This window comes from Xenopus laevis, chromosome 6L (genome assembly GCF_017654675.1).
Source record: "Xenopus laevis strain J_2021 chromosome 6L, Xenopus_laevis_v10.1, whole genome shotgun sequence".
In the NCBI taxonomy this organism is placed as follows: Eukaryota; Metazoa; Chordata; class Amphibia; order Anura; family Pipidae; genus Xenopus; species Xenopus laevis.
The window spans coordinates 66,091,967-66,098,121 of record NC_054381.1 but is presented as its reverse complement, the minus strand read 5'-3'; positions in this window follow the sequence as shown (position 1 = coordinate 66,098,121).

Here is a 6,155-nt window from a genome sequence, read left to right as displayed (position 1 = left end):
GCCTTTGTGAACAATAATATTCCTGGGTCATGTCTTTCCCTAGATTCTATTATCTGCTTGCCCTTTTTGTCCTGTAGAACTATAACTAATAGATATTTTACTAATCTTTAGTTCTCCTGTAAACTCATCAAACACATTGAATGGTATCAGACTAATTGGTATACTTGCCAGAAACAGAACTGGCAAACCATGTTTAAACCACCTCAGGTCATATGATTTACTTTATACTAAGACAAAAGGTTCTCTGCACTCAAACCGTTTTCAATATATTGTATGAGAGATGTTGTGCATTAAGTTACTAAAAATGCCTTCCTCTTTAAACAAAACAGAGATCGTTTGTCCATATATTGCAATATAGATAAGCTGACCAACTATGTCAAAGTCATCCCTGGTCTGGCCAGTCCCATACTCACTTGCTTCTGATTCATTAAGAATTGTACTACTTTATTATACATTTTACATGGGGACTTAGTCAAATGGTTTCTTTTTTATTGGACGCCACTGTAGCTGGAAGGTGGGAGCTACAACATGGAGGAGGCCACTGCTCCTGTATAAACTATAACAAAAAAGGGAAAGCTGTGCTCGCCATTACATTTTAAACAATGAGGTGGGCTGCAATTAAGCTTTGACCAAAAATTCATATATTTAGTTACCTTATATTAAAAAAGTGACAGCCTGGGGTGCCAGGGGCCCACCAGAAATGCATCGAGCTACAGGCCCACTCAATTTTTCATATTTCTTCCATCACTTTCTTTATTTTATTAAACCATGGCATGAGCATGTAAGGCTACTTGTTGGCTGAGCAGGAGGACCCACTGACACCTGGGCCCACCAAGAGTTTCCTGGTATCTCAGTCAAACATTGTATTGAAGCTAAAATATGTATATTTAGCAGAAGTAAGATATATAAATAGAAGGTTTTAAGATAAGGGTTATGAATGAACTAGCATTTCTTTCCCCCCCCCCCAATGCACAGCATGAGCCCTCTTAGCAAATAGATAATGAGGAGAGAACCCACACCCCCACATTGTCTGACACTATACTTATACCAACATGTTAACTGAAAGGAGAAAACGTAATAAATGTAATAAAAGTCGTTAACAGAAGTGCCATTTTGCAATGTAATATCCATCATTAAACAGCTGTTACATTTCAAATTTTATTGCACATAGTGCATGATAAAGGGATGTTCAGAAGTGGCATATTTATGTGACACAAAAATAATGACTGAAAGAATTTTTATTATATACACTGCAAACCTGTGCAAACGATAAAATTCACAATCCTTCTTCCTTTGTCACAGTCTCTCAATACTTTCCAGGTTTACAATCTATATTTTAGATTTGCACAAAGATGTAATTGTTCACTCAAAGCAAACATTTTTAACGTTGTGCATTTTGTTTCTATTAATAACTTTTATTACATTCCTGCGTATATGTATAGTCTAGAAGATACATCTGTCCATATGTACATTCTTGGGATATATCTGTTATGCTTATTCTGTTAAGTTGTTCATGTTCCCCTTTCTGCCTCTTCCATCTTTCTCTGTTGTTCCTCCATTCCTCTTTTGCTTTGCTCAGTTTTCGCCTTTATTTTTCCTGCTGTTCATTCCAGCTCACTTCATTACCTACTACATTTTTTTCCTGTGTACAACTCCTTTTTCCTATGTCACATAAACTCACTTTTAAAAAAAAACCTCAAATACCTCAAATTTCTGAGTAAATTAGACCCTTAGCCTCTATCTCTGCAGTTCAATTGACTACTTCTCAATGCTACTTTCAGGTTGTCACAGTCAATGGAGAACTTTCTTCCTTCCCTATTTTATGCCCTCTCTTTCATTCTGTAAACATTCCATTTTCACTTCTACTTTCCACCTTTATCTCTCTCTTTCTATGCCGGTCTGCTCTTTTCTCTCCTTTCTTTCTCTCTCAGCTGATGGTTATACTGTAGCTCTGGAGAGTTTAAAAATAACTTTTGCTCATATATAAATAACACGGGTGGTCGCATTAAACCTTATAAATGCAGTGTGGCAGGCGAAACTTTAGTGCAGCTGTTCTATTTATTTGTACTCCCAAAGTCTTCAAAATATCTTTGTTATTAAAAAGGTCTTTTATTCATATGTTGTGACTAGAGAGTTGATAAATGTAGGCCCCAAGGTTCTTTCACAGATGTAGGTTTCTGCATATTTTAGACATATGTCATAATTTGTAATATCAAATGAAATCTGATAAAGCAGCAATCCAGATGTCAGAAACGATTGAGACCATGCAATTTTCAAATATTTTAAGATTAAGATTGTGTCTCATTTAGTTAATGTTTTTGGTCTCTATGTGACTTTATGTCATGACAAAATAACAAGACATTGTAATTGCAGATGTTAAAAATAAATGTAAGAATATAATGGTGTGTAACTAAAAAATTTACTTTTCTGGAATATACGCATGTTTTTATTTAAATCTGATTTTTTGCCCCACATATGTAACCTCTAAACTTTCCTTTTAGAGAAAAGAAGTCATCTTCAATAAATTACAAAGATTAATTGACCTTTGTACATATAATCTGTTCAGAAACTAAGTACTGATAGAACGAAATCCAAAAAGAAGTACTGGTTTGACTTATGGAAAATGGAAGCAAAAATATTATAGATTAGACAAAAACAGACAACTTAGGCAAAAGCAAGTAAATCAACATTGTGTTCCACAATTAAAAAGTGTAGAGGGTTTGCACCTACCATATTTTATTGGTAAGAACCCAGAGTAAACAACAGGGAGCTGAGTAGGGTTGCCACCTGGCCAGTATTTTACTGGCCGGGCCGGTAAAAATTATGGTGATTTTGTTAGGAGAATGGAAAGCAGAATTCAAAGCAGTGTCAAGATAGTCACTGATATCCAAGCGACGTTGCTTCCCATCGATGTATCTGTATCTGTTGATAGAATTGGTCACTATAGCCTAGTCTTTAGCACAAATAAACACAGCTAAATCACCATTTTAGAAGTGCTGCAGCGTGATTTTTTGGAATCTTCTATTGTACATGACTGGAAGTGTGAATTGTTGTGAAGCCGCTGGGGTAAGGATGTCAAAGTGGCATTGTAAATTGATGACAAGCGGTGTTGCAGGCACCTTTTTAAAGAAAAACTCTAAGGGGCACATTTACTTAGTTCGAGTGAAGGAATAGAATAAAAATAAGTTTGAATTTCGAATGATTTTTTGGCTACTTCGACCTTTGACTATGACTTCGAATCGAACGATTCAAACTAAAAATCGTTTGACTATTCGACCATTCATAATCAAAGTACTGTCTCTTCAAAAAAAACTTTGACCCCCTACTTTGGCAAGTAAAACCTACCGAGGTACAATGTTAGCCTATGGGGAAGGTCCCCATAGGCTTTGTAACAATTTTCTGGTCGAAGAAAAATCATTCGATCGATGGATTAAAATCCTTCGAATCGTTTGATTCGAAGGATTTAATCGTTCGATCGAACGAATTGCGGTAAATCCTTCGACTTCGATAGTCGAATATTGACCCTAGGTAAATGTGCCCCTAAATGTTCAGTAGCCTTTGACTTAATTCTACTAGATTTGTATATCATGACCTGGATAAATGAGAATCTTTCCATGCAAAATATATTAATTATGTGGTTTTGCTTTATTTTATTTTATTATATTCTGTATTTTATGTAATTATAATGCTTTATATACTAAAATGTTGCAAATTTCTCTGAATGAAATTTTATTTATTTTTTTCATTTCACACAATGCAATGATTCATTTAGATCATGACAATATGGTTGATGAAAACCACATTTTTTTTATGGATGTAAGAAAATAATTAGTGTCTTTCAGAATAGAATGTAGTCTTTTATAACAAAATGTAACCGCATTTATGTTTTTCTGCCCTCAGATATTCTGGTTAATGCACAGGTATATATTATTTTAAATATATATGGATCTTGCTTTCTAGCATCCATTTCTGGATGCTGATAGAACTGGAAAAATAGGTGTGTGTTATCCCCTTCCAGACCACAAACAGTCTGATTGAACATGTTAATGAAGCTCTTGCAGGTTCCTCTGATCTGGTCTGTAGCAGGGAATGTGTAGCTCTTAAATCTTAATAATGCCATTATTCAGACAAGGACAAATTCCTGCCCATGTCAACCAATCCCCTGGCCTAGAAATAGTTGTAACAATAATAATGCTTAAAATCTGATGGATTTGTTTAATTGCATGGCCAACAGTACCAGACCATCTTCCTTTTTGTTCCTCTAACACTGTATGTAGGGTTACATGGCCAAAAGATATCGAGCCATACAACCTCCCAAAGGCCCATCGCTCTTAGACAGGAAACAGAAATCAGTATAATGCTGACTCAATTCCTAAACTAGTTGAATTGGATATTTGAAAACGGTATTCCTATTACCAGTGACTAACCCATAACCAGGGACAAGCCCCCTCTAGGTCAAACCATGGACAATAATACTCACCTCTGGAATGCAATCTTAACCTGTATCCCATTACCTAATTAACACAATGGCAAAAAAGGCAAAGGTGGGAGGGACTCATTTGCTCTTCTCAAAATGTATTCCCTTCTTAACCGACAAAGATTCAAAACCCATTAAACTCCACCTCATGCAGCTATGTCACTAAGCTTCCTCTGTACTCTTTGCTAGGCAGGCTTGTCTCATGCAGTCATGAGCCCTTCTCTGTAATTTGCAACTCTGGGCTATGCTTGACTCAGGTAAGGACAAGTACCTGCCTGCCCCAACCAATCCCCTGGCCTAGAAATAATACAACAATACACCTTAAAACCCAATGCAGTAGTAAGATAATGGTCTCAGATTTATTGGTGACATTAAGTAAATAGTACAATATATAAAAAGAATCAAATGGTTTTACTGGGTGTGCAGCAGTTCTGGTATTTCCATGCAGGTGTCCAAACCCAAAGTAGCAATATTAAGTAGAGTTCAGTAAATAGGGAAATAAAGCTGGACTCACTCATTTGTTTGTAGAGATCAATAGATGCATTTTACTCTGCAAATTAATTTTCCAATAAAATCCTACAATTTTGTATTCTCCAAGGTGAAATGTATTGCTATAAAGTATGTTGGCATTGTGATTTAATTTTACATCAATATGGCAGTGATTACTTTCCCTTAAAGGAGGTCTATATAAATACACCAGTAAACCCTCAAAGTAATGCTGCTCTGAGTCCTCTGTCAAAAGAAACACCACATTCTTTCCTTCTATTGTGTATACATGGGATTCTGTATCAGACTTCCTGTTTTCATCTTAAACCTCCATGGCAGGGCTTGAGCATGCTCAGTTTGCTACTCTCTCTCTCCCTCCCTCCTCCCCTCCCTGCTGTAATCTGAGCCCAGAGCTATAAATGAGCAGGGAAATCCAGGCAGGAAGTGATGTCACACCAAGAGAATATGGCAGCTGTTATCCTAAACAAACAAAGAGAGCTTCTAGAGCTGTTTACTCAGGTATAGTAAAGCACTCTACAGAATAAATAGTGTTATAGCTTGCACTATTGTGGCTAATCTATTGGCAATATACTTCTTTGCTAGCTTTCCTTCTCCTTTAAGCTTCCAACCTAAGGCTTAAAATATTAAATGGCAGCATTTTGTTCGGCAGGAAGATAGGAAGGAACATATTCCTTAATAAATAACCCCTGATATGTATATATCTTTAGGAGTACAGTTTCCTATTCAGTCGTATGTAATGATTTTCTCATAAGTACAGTAATATTTTACTTGACTGTTCTCAGAAGGAAAATGGCCAGTGATCTATGAACTCCGATGATCTGTACTCCTGTATCCATTTGCCAGGCTTCTTGCTTTCTGGTCCAACACAAGGGAAAAAGTTGAAGGCCAGACATGATTCATCACATTTAGAGCAGCCAATTCACATTCTAAACTTTATAAGCTCATGGGATGGAACAGCTGTGTAAAGCTGACTATTTAAATAATGATGTTGGGAAAAGGATGCACAGACTTGATGAAATTTTAAGATGGTGTTTCACCTAGCTTTAAAATCACTAAAAACACTGTCAGTATCCAGTGTCTATAGCAGTATTTCCAAAATAGCTGATTGAGGTGCTTATTGGCTGGCTTTTTATGTTTATTTACATTGTGTTAGTCATGTGTCTATTTTGGT